The following is a 16588-nucleotide window of genomic DNA, read 5'->3' on the forward strand; positions in this document are numbered from 1 at the left end:
ATGAGTTACTTCATGCTCATGACTCCTACGATGGTGGGAGGTGGAGAAGAAAGTTTGGTTTAAGAAAACATGTCTCCAATCGATCACCCATGTTATTGTTGAAGCTCTAGGATGTATTTCAAATACATAGGACAGTGTGGCATGGTGAATGGTGCATATGAGTTACTTCATGCTCATGACTCCTACGATGGTGGGTGGTGGAGATGAAAGTTTGGTTTAAGAAAACATGTCTCCAATCGGTCACCCATGTTATTGTTCAAGCTCTAGGATGTATTTCAAATACATAGGACAGTGTGGCATGGTGAATGGTGCATATGAGTTACTTCATACTCATGACTCCTACGATGGTGGGTGGTGGAGATTAAAGTTTGGTTTAAGAAAACATGTCTCCAATCGGTCACCCATGTTATTGTTGAAGCTCTAGGATGTATTTCAAATACATATGACAGTGTGGCATGGTGAATAGTGCATATGAGTTACTTCATGCTCATGACTCCTACGATGGTGGGTGGTGGAGATGAAAGTTTGGTTTAAGAAAACATGTCTCCAATCGGTCACCCATGTTATTGTGTAAACTCTAGGATGTATTTCAAATACATAGGACAGTGTGGCATGGTGAATGGTGCATATGAGTTACTTCATGCTCATGACTCCTACGATGGTGGGTGGTGGAGATGAAAGTTTGGTTTAAGAAAACATGTCTCCAATCGGTCACCCATGTTATTGTGTAAACTCTAGGATGTATTTCAAATACATAGGACAGTGTGGCATGGTGAATGGTGCATATGAGTTACTTCATGCTCATGGCTCCTACGATGGTGGGTGGTGGAGATGAAAGTTTGGTTTAAGAAAACATGTCTCCAATCGGTCACCCATGTTATTGTTGATGCTCTAGGATGTATTTCAAATACATCGGACAGTGTGGCATGGTGAATGGTGCATATGAGTTACTTCATGCTCATGGCTCCTACGATGGTGGGTGGTGGAGATGAAAGTTTGGTTTAAGAAAACATGTCTCCAATCGGTCACCCATGTTATTGTGTAAGCTCTAGGATGTATTTCAAATACATAGGACAGTGTGGCATGGTGAATGGTGCATATGAGTTACTTCATGCTCATGACTCCTACGATGGTGGATGGTGGAGATGAAAGTTTGGTTTAAGAAAACATGTCTCCAATCGGTCACTCATGTTATTGTGTAAGCTCAAGGATGTATTTCAAATACATAGGACAGTGTGGCATGGTGAATGGTGCATATGAGTTACTTCATGCTCATGACTCCTACGATGGTGGATGGTGGAGATGAAAGTTTGGTTTAAGGAAACATGTCTCCAATCGGTCACCCATGTTATTGTGTAAGCTCTAGGATGTATTTCAAATACATAGGACAGTGTGGCATGGTGAATGGTGCATATGAGTTACTTCATGCTCATGACTCCTACGATGGTGGATGGTGGAGATGAAAGTTTGGTTTAAGAAAACATGTCTCCAATCGGTCACTCATGTTATTGTTGAAGCTCTAGAATGTATTTCAAATACATAGGACAGTGTGGCATGGTGAATGGTGCATATGAGTTACTTCATGCTCATGACTCCTACGATGGTGGATGGTGGAGATGAAAGTTTGGTTTAAGAAAACATGTCTCCAATCGGTCACTCATGTTATTGTGTAAGCTCAAGGATGTATTTCAAATACATAGGACAGTGTGGTATGGTGAATGGTGCATATGAGTTACTTCATGCTCATGGCTCCTACGATGGTGGGTGGTGGAGATGAAAGTTTGGTTTAAGAAAACATGTCTCCAATCGGTCACCCATGTTATTGTGTAAGCTCTAGGATGTATTTCAAATACATCGGACAGTGTGGTATGGTGAATGGTGCATATGAGTTACTTCATGCTCATGACTCCTACGATGGTGGGTGGTGGAGATGAAAGTTTGGTTTAAGAAAACATGTCTCCAATCGGTCACCCATGTTATTGTTGATGCTCTAGGATGTATTTCAAATACATCGGACAGTGTGGCATGGTGAATGGTGCATATGAGTTACTTCATGCTCATGACTCCTACGATGGTGGATGGTGGAGATGAAAGTTTGGTTTAAGAAAACATGTCTCCAATCGGTCACTCATGTTATTGTTGAAGCTCTAGAATGTATTTCAAATACATAGGACAGTGTGGTATGGTGAATGGTGCATATGAGTTACTTCATGCTCATGACTCCTACGATGGTGGATGGTGGAGATGAAAGTTTGGTTTAAGAAAACATGTCTCCAATCGGTCACCCATGTTATTGTGTAAGCTCTAGGATGTATTTCAAATACATCGGACAGTGTGGCATGGTGAATGGTGCATATGAGTTACTTCATGCTCATGGCTCCTACGATGGTGGGTGGTGGAGATGAAAGTTTGGTTTAAGAAAACATGTCTCCAATCGGTCACCCATGTTATTGTTGATGCTCTAGGATGTATTTCAAATACATCGGACAGTGTGGCATGGTGAATGGTGCATATGAGTTACTTCATGCTCATGACTCCTACGATGGTGGATGGTGGAGATGAAAGTTTGGTTTAAGAAAACATGTCTCCAATCGGTCACTCATGTTATTGTTGAAGCTCTAGAATGTATTTCAAATACATAGGACAGTGTGGTATGGTGAATGGTGCATATGAGTTACTTCATGCTCATGACTCCTACGATGGTGGATGGTGGAGATGAAAGTTTGGTTTAAGAAAACATGTCTCCAATCGGTCACTCATGTTATTGTGTAAGCTCAAGGATGTATTTCAAATACATAGGACAGTGTGGCATGGTGAATGGTGCATATGAGTTACTTCATGCTCATGACTCCTACGATGGTGGATGGTGGAGATGAAAGTTTGGTTTAAGGAAACATGTCTCCAATCGGTCACCCATGTTATTGTTGAAGCTCTAGAATGTATTTCAAATACATAGGACAGTGTGGCATGGTGAATGGTGCATATGAGTTACTTCATGCTCATGGCTCCTACGATGGTGGGTGGTGGAGATGAAAGTTTGGTTTAAGAAAACATGTCTCCAATCGGTCACCCATGTTATTGTTGAAGCTCTAGGATGTATATCAAATACATAGGACAGTGTGGCATGGTGAATGGTGTATATGAGTTACTTCATGCTCATGACTCCTACAATGGTGGATGGTGGAGATGAAAGTTTGGTTTAAGAAAACATGTCTCCAATCGGTCACCCATGTTATTGTTGAAGCTCTAGGATGAATTTCAAATACATAGGACAGTGTGGCATGGTGAATGGTGCATATGAGTTACTTCATGCTCATGACTCCTACGATGGTGGGTGGTGGAGATGAAAGTTTGATTTAAGAAAACATGTCTCCAATCGGTCACCCATGTTATTGTTGAAGCTCTAGGATGTATTTCAAATACATAGGACAGTGTGGTATGGTGAATAGTGCATATGAGTTACTTCATGCTCATGACTCCTACGATGGTGGATGGTGGAGATGAAAGTTTGGTTTAAGAAAACATGTCTCCAATCGGTCACCCATGTTATTGTGTAAGCTCTAGGATGTATTTCAAATACATCGGACAGTGTGGCATGGTGAATGGTGCATATGAGTTACTTCATGCTCATGGCTCCTACGATGGTGGGTGGTGGAGATGAAAGTTTGGTTTAAGAAAACATGTCTCCAATCGGTCACCCATGTTATTGTTGATGCTCTAGGATGTATTTCAAATACATCGGACAGTGTGGCATGGTGAATGGTGCATATGAGTTACTTCATGCTCATGACTCCTACGATGGTGGATGGTGGAGATGAAAGTTTGGTTTAAGAAAACATGTCTCCAATCGGTCACTCATGTTATTGTTGAAGCTCTAGAATGTATTTCAAATACATAGGACAGTGTGGTATGGTGAATGGTGCATATGAGTTACTTCATGCTCATGACTCCTACGATGGTGGATGGTGGAGATGAAAGTTTGGTTTAAGAAAACATGTCTCCAATCGGTCACTCATGTTATTGTGTAAGCTCAAGGATGTATTTCAAATACATAGGACAGTGTGGCATGGTGAATGGTGCATATGAGTTACTTCATGCTCATGACTCCTACGATGGTGGATGGTGGAGATGAAAGTTTGGTTTAAGGAAACATGTCTCCAATCGGTCACCCATGTTATTGTTGAAGCTCTAGAATGTATTTCAAATACATAGGACAGTGTGGCATGGTGAATGGTGCATATGAGTTACTTCATGCTCATGGCTCCTACGATGGTGGGTGGTGGAGATGAAAGTTTGGTTTAAGAAAACATGTCTCCAATCGGTCACCCATGTTATTGTTGAAGCTCTAGGATGTATATCAAATACATAGGACAGTGTGGCATGGTGAATGGTGTATATGAGTTACTTCATGCTCATGACTCCTACAATGGTGGATGGTGGAGATGAAAGTTTGGTTTAAGAAAACATGTCTCCAATCGGTCACCCATGTTATTGTTGAAGCTCTAGGATGAATTTCAAATACATAGGACAGTGTGGCATGGTGAATGGTGCATATGAGTTACTTCATGCTCATGACTCCTACGATGGTGGGTGGTGGAGATGAAAGTTTGATTTAAGAAAACATGTCTCCAATCGGTCACCCATGTTATTGTTGAAGCTCTAGGATGTATTTCAAATACATAGGACAGTGTGGTATGGTGAATAGTGCATATGAGTTACTTCATGCTCATGACTCCTACGATGGTGAGTGGTGGAGATGAAAGTGTGGTTTAAGAAAACATGTCTCCAATCGGTCACCCATGTTATTGTGTAAGCTCTAGGATGTATTTCAAATACATAGGACAGTGTGGCATGGTGAATGGTGCATATGAGTTACTTCATGCTCATGACTCCTACAATGGTGGATGGTGGAGATGAAAGTTTGGTTTAAGAAAACATGTCTCCAATCGGTCACCCATGTTATTGTTGAAGCTCTAGGATGAATTTCAAATACATAGGACAGTGTGGCATGGTGAATGGTGCATATGAGTTACTTCATGCTCATGACTCCTACGATGGTGAGTGGTGGAGATGAAAGTTTGATTTAAGAAAACATGTCTCCAATCGGTCACCCATGTTATTGTTGAAGCTCTAGGATGTATTTCAAATACATAGGACAGTGTGGTATGGTGAATAGTGCATATGAGTTACTTCATGCTCATGACTCCTACGATGGTGAGTGGTGGAGATGAAAGTGTGGTTTAAGAAAACATGTCTCCAATCGGTCACCCATGTTATTGTGTAAGCTCTAGGATGTATTTCAAATACATAGGACAGTGTGGCATGGTGAATGGTGCATATGAGTTACTTCATGCTCATGACTCCTACGATGGTGGGTGGTGGAGATGAAAGTTTGGTTTAAGAAAACATGTCTCCAATCGGTCACCCATGTTATTGTGTAAGCTCTAGGATGTATTTCAAATACATAGGACAGTGTGGCATGGTGAATGGTGCATATGAGTTACTTCATGCTCATGACTCCTACGATGGTGGGTGGTGGAGAAGAAAGTTTGGTTTAAGAAAACATGTCTCCAATCGGTCACCCATGTTATTGTGTAAGGTCTAGGATGTATTTCAAATACATCGGACAGTGTGGCATGGTGAATGGTGCATATGAGTTACTTCATGCTCATGACTCCTACGATGGTGGGTGGTGGAGATGAAAGTTTGGTTTAAGAAAACATGTCTCCAATCGGTCACCCATGTTATTGTGTAAGCTCTAGGATGTATTTCAAATACATAGGACAGTGTGGCATGGTGAATGGTGCACATGAGTTACTTCATGCTCATGACTCCTACGATGGTGGGTGGTGGAGATGAAAGTTTGGTTTAAGAAAACATGTCTCCAATCGGTCACCCATGTTATTGTTGAAGCTCTAGGATGTATTTCAAATACATAGGACAGTGTGGCATGGTGAATGGTGCACATGAGTTACTTCATGCTCATGACTCCTACGATGGTGGGTGGTGGAGAAGAAAGTTTGGTTTAAGAAAACATGTCTCCAATCGGTCACCCATGTTATTGTGTAAGCTCTAGGATGTATTTAAAATACATAGGACAGTGTGGCATGGTGAATGGTGCACATGAGTTACTTCATGCTCATGACTCCTACGATGGTGGGTGGTGGAGATGAAAGTTTGGTTTAAGAAAACATGTCTCCAATCGGTCACCCATGTTATTGTGTAAGCTCTAGGATGTATTTCAAATACATAGGACAGTGTGGCATGGTGAATGGTGCATATGAGTTACTTCATGCTCATGACTCCTACGATGGTGGGTGGTGGAGATGAAAGTTTGGTTTAAGAAAACATGTCTCCAATCGGTCACCCATGTTATTGTGTAAGCTCTAGGATGTATTTCAAATACATAGGACAGTGTGGCATGGTGAATAGTGCATATGAGTTACTTCATGCTCATGACTCCTACGATGGTGAGTGGTGGAGATGAAAGTGTGGTTTAAGAAAACATGTCTCCAATCGGTCACCCATGTTATTAGGTAAGCTCTAGGATGTATTTAAAATACATAGGACAGTGTGGCATGGTGAATGGTGCACATGAGTTACTTCATGCTCATGACTCCTACGATGGTGGGTGGTGGAGATGAAAGTTTGGTTTAAGAAAACATGTCTCCAATCGGTCACCCATGTTATTGTTGAAGCTCTAGGATGTATTTCAAATACATCGGACAGTGTGGCATGGTGAATGGTGCATATGAGTTACTTCATGCTCATGGCTCCTACGATGGTGGGTGGTGAAGATGAAAGTGTGGTTTAAGAAAACATGTCTCCAATTGGTCACCCATGTTATTGTCCAAGCTCTAGGATGTATTTCAAATACATAGAACAGTGTGGCATGGTGAATGGTGCACATGAGTTACTTCATGCTCATGACTCCTACGATGGTGGGTGGTGGAGATGAAAGTTTGGTTTAAGAAAACATGTCTCCAATCGGTCACCCATGTTATTGTTGAAGCTCTAGGATGTATTTCAAATACATAGGACAGTGTGGTATGGTGAATAGTGCATATGAGTTACTTCATGCTCATGACTCCTACGATGGTGAGTGGTGGAGATGAAAGTGTGGTTTAAGAAAACATGTCTCCAATCGGTCACCCATGTTATTGTGTAAGCTCTAGGATGTATTTAAAATACATAGGACAGTGTGGCATGGTGAATGGTGCACATGAGTTACTTCATGCTCATGACTCCTACGATGGTGGGTGGTGGAGATGAAAGTTTGGTTTAAGAAAACATGTCTCCAATCGGTCACCCATGTTATTGTTGAAGCTCTAGGATGTATTTCAAATACATAGGACAGTGTGGTATGGTGAATAGTGCATATGAGTTACTTCATGCTCATGACTCCTACGATGGTGAGTGGTGGAGATGAAAGTTTGGTTTAAGAAAACATGTCTCCAATCGGTCACCCATGTTATTGTGTAAGCTCTAGGATGTATTTCAAATACATAGGACAGTGTGGCATGGTGAATGGTGCATATGAGTTACTTCATGCTCATGACTCCTACGATGGTGGATGGTGGAGATGAAAGTTTGGTTTAAGAAAACATGTCTCCAATCGGTCACCCATGTTATTGTTGAAGCTCTAGGATGTATTTCAAATACATCGGACAGTGTGGCATGGTGAATGGTGCACATGAGTTACTTCATGCTCATGACTCCTACGATGGTGGGTGGTGGAGATGAAAGTTTGGTTTAAGAAAACATGTCTCCAATCGGTCACCCATGTTATTAGGTAAGCTCTAGGATGTATTTCAAATACATAGGACAGTGTGGCATGGTGAATGGTGCATATGAGTTACTTCATGCTCATGACTCCTACGATGGTGAGTGGTGGAGATGAAAGTTTGGTTTAAGAAAACATGTCTCCAATCGGTCACCCATGTTATTGTTGAAGCTCTAGGATGTATTTCAAATACATTGGACAGTGTGGCATGGTGAATAGTGCATATGAGTTACTTCATGCTCATGACTCCTACGATGGTGAGTGGTGGAGATGAAAGTTTGGTTTAAGAAAACATGTCTCCAATCGGTCACCCATGTTATTGTTGATGCTCTAGGATGTATTTCAAATACATTGGACAGTGTGGCATGGTGAATAGTGCATATGAGTTACTTCATGCTCATGACTCCTACGATGGTGAGTGGTGGAGATGAAAGTGTGGTTTAAGAAAACATGTCTCCAATCGGTCACCCATGTTATTGTGTAAGCTCTAGGATGTATTTAAAATACATAGGACAGTGTGGCATGGTGAATGGTGCACATGAGTTACTTCATGCTCATGACTCCTACGATGGTGGATGGTGGAGATGAAAGTTTGGTTTAAGAAAACATGTCTCCAATCGGTCACCCATGTTATTGTTTAAGCTCTAGGATGTATTTCAAATACATAGGACAGTGTGGTATGGTGAATAGTGCATATGAGTTACTTCATGCTCATGGCTCCTACGATGGTGGGTGGTGGAGAAGAAAGTTTGGTTTAAGAAAACATGTCTCCAATCGGTCACCCATGTTATTAGGTAAGCTCTAGGATGTATTTCAAATACATAGGACAGTGTGGCATGGTGAATGGTGCATATGAGTTACTTCATGCTCATGACTCCTACGATGGTGAGTGGTGGAGATGAAAGTTTGGTTTAAGAAAACATGTCTCCAATCGGTCACCCATGTTATTGTTGAAGCTCTAGGATGTATTTCAAATACATTGGACAGTGTGGCATGGTGAATAGTGCATATGAGTTACTTCATGCTCATGACTCCTACGATGGTGAGTGGTGGAGATGAAAGTTTGGTTTAAGAAAACATGTCTCCAATCGGTCACCCATGTTATTGTTGAAGCTCTAGGATGTATTTCAAATACATAGGACAGTGTGGTATGGTGAATAGTGCATATGAGTTACTTCATGCTCATGGCTCCTACGATGGTGGGTGGTGGAGAAGAAAGTTTGGTTTAAGAAAACATGTCTCCAATCGGTCACCCATGTTATTAGGTAAGCTCTAGGATGTATTTCAAATACATAGGACAGTGTGGCATGGTGAATGGTGCATATGAGTTACTTCATGCTCATGACTCCTACGATGGTGGATGGTGGAGATGAAAGTTTGGTTTAAGAAAACATGTCTCCAATCGGTCACCCATGTTATTGTTGAAGCTCTAGGATGTATTTCAAATACATTGGACAGTGTGGCATGGTGAATAGTGCATATGAGTTACTTCATGCTCATGACTCCTACGATGGTGAGTGGTGGAGATGAAAGTTTGGTTTAAGAAAACATGTCTCCAATCGGTCACCCATGTTATTGTTGATGCTCTAGGATGTATTTCAAATACATAGGACAGTGTGGTATGGTGAATGGTGCATATGAGTTACTTCATGCTCATGACTCCTACGATGGTGGATGGTGGAGATGAAAGTTTGGTTTAAGAAAACATGTCTCCAATCGGTCACCCATGTTATTGAGTAAGCTCTAGGATGTATTTCAAATACATAGGACAGTGTGGCATGGTGAATGGTGCATATGAGTTACTTCATGCTCATGACTCCTACGATGGTGGGTGGTGGAGATGAAAGTTTGGTTTAAGACAACATGTCTCCAATCGGTCACCCATGTTATTGTGTAAGCTCTAGGATGTATTTCAAACACATAGGACAGTGTGGCATGGTGAATGGTGCATATGAGTTACTTCATGCTCATGACTCCTACGATGGTGGGTGGTGGAGATGAAAGTTTGGTTTAAGACAACATGTCTCCAATCGGTCACCCATGTTATTGTTGAAGCTCTAGGATGTATATCAAATACATAGGACAGTGTGGCATGGTGAATGGTGTATATGAGTTACTTCATGCTCATGACTCCTACAATGGTGGATGGTGGAGATGAAAGTTTGGTTTAAGAAAACATGTCTCCAATCGGTCACCCATGTTATTGTTGAAGCTCTAGGATGAATTTCAAATACATAGGACAGTGTGGCATGGTGAATGGTGCATATGAGTTACTTCATGCTCATGACTCCTACGATGGTGGGTGGTGGAGATGAAAGTTTGATTTAAGAAAACATGTCTCCAATCGGTCACCCATGTTATTGTTGAAGCTCTAGGATGTATTTCAAATACATAGGACAGTGTGGCATGGTGAATGGTGCATATGAGTTACTTCATGCTCATGACTCCTACGATGGTGAGTGGTGGAGATGAAAGTGTGGTTTAAGACAACATGTCTCCAATCGGTCACCCATGTTATTGTTGAAGCTCTAGGATGTATATCAAATACATAGGACAGTGTGGCATGGTGAATGGTGTATATGAGTTACTTCATGCTCATGACTCCTACAATGGTGGATGGTGGAGATGAAAGTTTGGTTTAAGAAAACATGTCTCCAATCGGTCACCCATGTTATTGTTGAAGCTCTAGGATGAATTTCAAATACATAGGACAGTGTGGTATGGTGAATGGTGCATATGAGTTACTTCATGCTCATGACTCCTACGATGGTGAGTGGTGGAGATGAAAGTTTGATTTAAGAAAACATGTCTCCAATCGGTCACCCATGTTATTGTTGAAGCTCTAGGATGTATTTCAAATACATAGGACAGTGTGGTATGGTGAATAGTGCATATGAGTTACTTCATGCTCATGACTCCTACGATGGTGAGTGGTGGAGATGAAAGTGTGGTTTAAGAAAACATGTCTCCAATCGGTCACCCATGTTATTGTGTAAGCTCTAGGATGTATTTCAAATACATAGGACAGTGTGGCATGGTGAATGGTGCATATGAGTTACTTCATGCTCATGACTCCTACGATGGTGGATGGTGGAGATGAAAGTTTGATTTAAGAAAACATGTCTCCAATCGGTCACCCATGTTATTGTGTAAGCTCTAGGATGTATTTCAAATACATAGGACAGTGTGGCATGGTGAATGGTGCATATGAGTTACTTTATGCTCATGACTCCTACGATGGTGAGTGGTGGAGATGAAAGTGTGGTTTAAGAAAACATGTCTCCAATCGGTCACCCATGTTATTGTGTAAGCTCTAGGATGTATTTCAAATACATAGGACAGTGTGGTATGGTGAATGGTGCATATGAGTTACTTCATGCTCATGACTCCTACGATGGTGGGTGGTGGAGATGAAAGTTTGGTTTAAGAAAACATGTCTCCAATCGGTCACCCATGTTATTAGGTAAGCTCTAGGATGTATTTCAAATACATAGGACAGTGTGGCATGATGAATGGTGCATATGAGTTACTTTATGCTCATGACTCCTACGATGGTGGGTGGTGGAGATGAAAGTTTGGTTTAAGAAAACATGTCTCCAATCGGTCACCCATGTTATTGTGTAAGCTCTAGGATGTATTTCAAATACATAGGACAGTGTGGCATGGTGAATGGTGCATATGAGTTACTTTATGCTCATGACTCCTACGATGGTGAGTGGTGGAGATGAAAGTGTGGTTTAAGAAAACATGTCTCCAATCGGTCACCCATGTTATTGTGTAAGCTCTAGGATGTATTTCAAATACATAGGACAGTGTGGTATGGTGAATGGTGCATATGAGTTACTTCATGCTCATGACTCCTACGATGGTGGGTGGTGGAGATGAAAGTTTGGTTTAAGGAAACATGTCTCGAATCGGTCACCCATGTTATTGTGTAAGCTCTAGGATGTATTTCAAATACATAGGACAGTGTGGCATGGTGAATGGTGCATATGAGTTACTTCATGCTCATGACTCCTACGATGGTGGGTGGTGGAGATGAAAGTTTGGTTTAAGAAAACATGTCTCCAATCGGTCACCCATGTTATTGTGTAAGCTCTAGGATGTATTTCAAATACATAGGACAGTGTGGCATGGTGAATGGTGCATATGAGTTACTTTATGCTCATGACTCCTACGATGGTGGGTGGTGGAGATGAAAGTGTGGTTTAAGAAAACATGTCTCCAATCGGTCACCCATGTTATTGTGTAAGCTCTAGGATGTATTTCAAATACATAGGACAGTGTGGTATGGTGAATGGTGCATTTGAGTTACTTTATGCTCATGACTCCTACGATGGTGGGTGGTGGAGATGAAAGTTTGGTTTAAGAAAACATGTCTCCAATCGGTCACCCATGTTATTGTGTAAGCTCTAGGATGTATTTCAAATACATAGGACAGTGTGGCATGGTGAATGGTGCATATGAGTTACTTTATGCTCATGACTCCTACGATGGTGAGTGGTGGAGATGAAAGTGTGGTTTAAGAAAACATGTCTCCAATCGGTCACCCATGTTATTGTGTAAGCTCTAGGATGTATTTCAAATACATAGGACAGTGTGGTATGGTGAATGGTGCATATGAGTTACTTCATGCTCATGACTCCTACGATGGTGGGTGGTGGAGATGAAAGTTTGGTTTAAGAAAACATGTCTCCAATCGGTCACCCATGTTATTAGGTAAGCTCTAGGATGTATTTCAAATACATAGGACAGTGTGGCATGATGAATGGTGCATATGAGTTACTTTATGCTCATGACTCCTACGATGGTGGGTGGTGGAGATGAAAGTTTGGTTTAAGAAAACATGTCTCCAATCGGTCACCCATGTTATTGTGTAAGCTCTAGGATGTATTTCAAACACATAGGACAGTTTGGCATGGTGAATGGTGCATATGAGTTACTTCATGCTCATGACTCCTACGATGGTGGGTGGTGGAGATGAAAGTTTGGTTTAAGAAAACATGTCTCCAATCGGTCACCCCTGTTATTAGGTAAGCTCTAGGATGTATTTCAAATACATAGGACGGTGTGGCATGCTGAATGGTGCATATGAGTTACTTCATGCTCATGACTCCTACGATGGTGGATGGTGGAGATGAAAGTTTGGTTTAAGAAAACATGTCTCCAATCGGTCACCCATGTTATTGTGTAAGCTCTAGGATGTATTTCAAACACATAGGACAGTTTGGCATGGTGAATGGTGCATATGAGTTACTTCATGCTCATGACTCCTACGATGGTGGGTGGTGGAGATGAAAGTTTGGTTTAAGGAAACATGTCTCGAATCGGTCACCCATGTTATTGTGTAAGCTCTAGGATGTATTTCAAATACATAGGACAGTGTGGCATGGTGAATGGTGCATATGAGTTACTTCATGCTCATGACTCCTACGATGGTGGGTGGTGGAGATGAAAGTTTGGTTTAAGAAAACATGTCTCCAATCGGTCACCCATGTTATTGTTGAAGCTCTAGGATGTATTTCAAATACAGAGGACAGTGTGGTATGGTGAATGGTGCATATGAGTTACTTCATGCTCATGACTCCTACGATGGTGAGTGGTGGAGATGAAAGTTTGGTTTAAGAAAACATGTCTCCAATCGGTCACCCATGTTATTGTTGAAGCTCTAGGATGTATTTCAAATACAGAGGACAGTGTGGCATGGTGAATGGTGCATATGAGTTACTTCATGCTCATGACTCCTACGATGGTGGGTGGTGGAGATGAAAGTTTGATTTAAGAAAACATGTCTCCAATCGGTCACCCATGTTATTGTTGAAGCTCTAGGATGTATTTCAAATACATCGGACAGTGTGGTATGGTGAATGGTGCATATGAGTTACTTCATGCTCATGACTCCTACGATGGTGGGTGGTGGAGATGAAAGTTTGGTTTAAGAAAACATGTCTCCAATCGGTCACCCATGTTATTGTTGAAGCTCTAGGATGTATTTCAAATACATAGGACAGTGTGGCATGGTGAATGGTGCATATGAGTTACTTCATGCTCATGACTCCTAAGATGGTGGGTGGTGGAAAAGAAAGTTTGGTTTAAGAAAACATGTCTCCAATCGGTCACCCATGTTATTGTTGAAGCTCTAGGATGTATTTCAAATACATAGGACAGTGTGGCATGGTGAATGGTGCATATGAGTTACTTCATGCTCATGACTCCTACGATGGTGGGTGGTGGGGGTGAAAGTTTGGTTGAAGAAAACATATCTCCAATCGGTCACCCATGTTATTGTTGAAGCTCTAGGATGTATTTCAAATACATAGGACAGTGTGGCATTGTGAATGGTGCATATGAGTTACTTCATGCTCATGACTCCTACGATGGTGGGTGGTGGAGATGAAAGTTTAATTTAAGAAAACATGTCTCCAATCGGTCACCCATGTTATTGTTGAAGCTCTAGGATGTATTTCAAATACATAGGACAGTGTGGCATGGTGAATGGTGCATATGAGTTACTTCATGCTCATGACTCCTACGATGGTGGGTGGTGGAGATGAAAGTTTGGTTTAAGAAAACATGTCTCCAATCGGTCACCCATGTTATTGTGTAAGCTCTAGGATGTATTTCAAATACATAGGACAGTGTGGCATGGTGAATGGTGCATATGAGTTACTTCATGCTCATGACTCCTACGATGGTGGGTGGTGGAGATGAAAGTTTGGTTTAAGAAAACATGTCTCCAATCGGTCACCCATGTTATTGTGTAAGCTCTAGGATGTATTTCAAATACATAGAACAGTGTGGTATGGTGAATGGTGCATATGAGTTACTTTATGCTCATGACTCCTACAACGGTGGGTGGTGGAGATGAAAGTTTGGTTTCAGAAAACATGTCTCGAATCGGTCACCCATGTTATTGTGTAAGCTCTTGGATGTATTTCAAATACATCGGACAGTGTGGCATGGTGAATGGTGCATATGAGTTACTTCATGCTCATGACTCCTACGATGGTGGGTGGTGGAGATGAAAGTTTGGTTTAAGAAAACATGTCTCCAATCGGTCACCTATGTTATTGTTGAAGCTCTAGGATGTATTTCAAATACATAGGACAGTGTGGCATGGTGAATGGTGCAAATGAGTTACTTCATGTCCATGACTCCTACGATGGTGGGTGGTGGAGAAGAAAGTTTGGTTTAAGAAAACATGTCTCCAATCGGTCACCCATGTTATTGTGTAAGCTCTAGGATGTATTTCAAATACAACGGACAGTGTGGCATGGTGAATGGTGCATATGAGTTACTTCATGCTCATGACTCCTACGATGGTGGATGGTGGAGATTAAAGTTTGGTTTAAGAAAACATGTCTCCAATCGGTCACCCATGTTATTGTGTAAGCTCTAGGATGTATTTCAAATACATAGGACAGTGTGGCATGGTGAATGGTGCATATGAGTTACTTCATGCTCATGACTCCTACGATGGTGGGTGGTGGAGATGAAAGTGTGGTTTAAGAAAACATGTCTCCAATCGGTCACCCATGTTATTGTTGAAGCTCTAGGATGTATTTCAAATACATAGGACAGTGTGGCATGGTGAATGGTGCATATGAGTTACTTCATGCTCATGACTCCTACGATGGTGGGTGGTGGAGATGAAAGTTTGGTTTAAGAAAACATGTCTCCAATCGGTCACCCATGTTATTGTGTAAGCTCTAGGATGTATTTCAAATACATAGGACAGTGTGGCATGGTGAATGGTGCATATGAGTTACTTCATGCTCATGACTCCTACGATGGTGAGTGGTGGAGATGAAAGTTTGGTTTAAGAAAACATGTCTTCAATCGGTCACCCATGTTATTGTGTAAGCTCTAGGATGTATTTCAAATACATAGGACAGTGTGGCATGGTGAATGGTGCATATGAGTTACTTCATGCTCATGACTCCTGCAACGGTGGGTGGTGGAGATGAAAGTGTGGTTTAAGAAAACATGTCTCCAATTGGTCACCCATGTTATTGTGTAAGCTCTAGGATGTATTTCAAATACATAGGACAGTGTGGCATGGTGAATGGTGCATATGAGTTACTTCATGCTCATGACTCCTACGATGGTGGTTGGTGGAGATGAAAGTGTGGTTTAAGAAAACATGTCTCCAATCGGTCACCCATGTTATTGTTGAAGCTCTAGGATGTATTTCAAATACATAGGACAGTGTGGCATGGTGAATGGTGCATATGAGTTACTTCATGCTCATGACTCCTGCAACGGTGGGTGGTGGAGATGAAAGTGTGGTTTAAGAAAACATGTCTCCAATCGGTCACCCATGTAATTGTTGAAGCTCTAGGATGTATTTCAAATAAATAGGACAGTGTGGCATGGTGAATGGTGCATATGAGTTACTTCATGCTCATGACTCCTACGATGGTGGATGGTGGAGATGAAAGTTTGGTTTAAGAAAACATGTCTCCAATCGGTCACTCATGTTATTGTGTAAGCTCTAGGATGTATTTCAAATACATCGGACAGTGTGGTATGGTGAATGGTGCATATGAGTTACTTCATGCTCATGACTCCTACGATGGTGGGTGGTGGAGATGAAAGTTTGGTTTAAGAAAACATGTCTCCAATCGGTCACCCATGTTATTGTTGAAGCTCTAGGATGTATTTCAAATACATAGGACAGTGTGGCATGGTGAATGGTGCATATGAGTTACTTCATGCTCATGACTCCTACGATGGTGGTTGGTGGAGATGAAAGTGTGGTTTAAGAAAACATGTCTCCAATCGGTCACCCATGTTATTGTTGAA

Source organism: Anopheles moucheti, unplaced genomic scaffold (assembly GCF_943734755.1).
Source record: "Anopheles moucheti unplaced genomic scaffold, idAnoMoucSN_F20_07 U1, whole genome shotgun sequence".
In the NCBI taxonomy this organism is placed as follows: domain Eukaryota; kingdom Metazoa; phylum Arthropoda; class Insecta; order Diptera; family Culicidae; genus Anopheles; species Anopheles moucheti.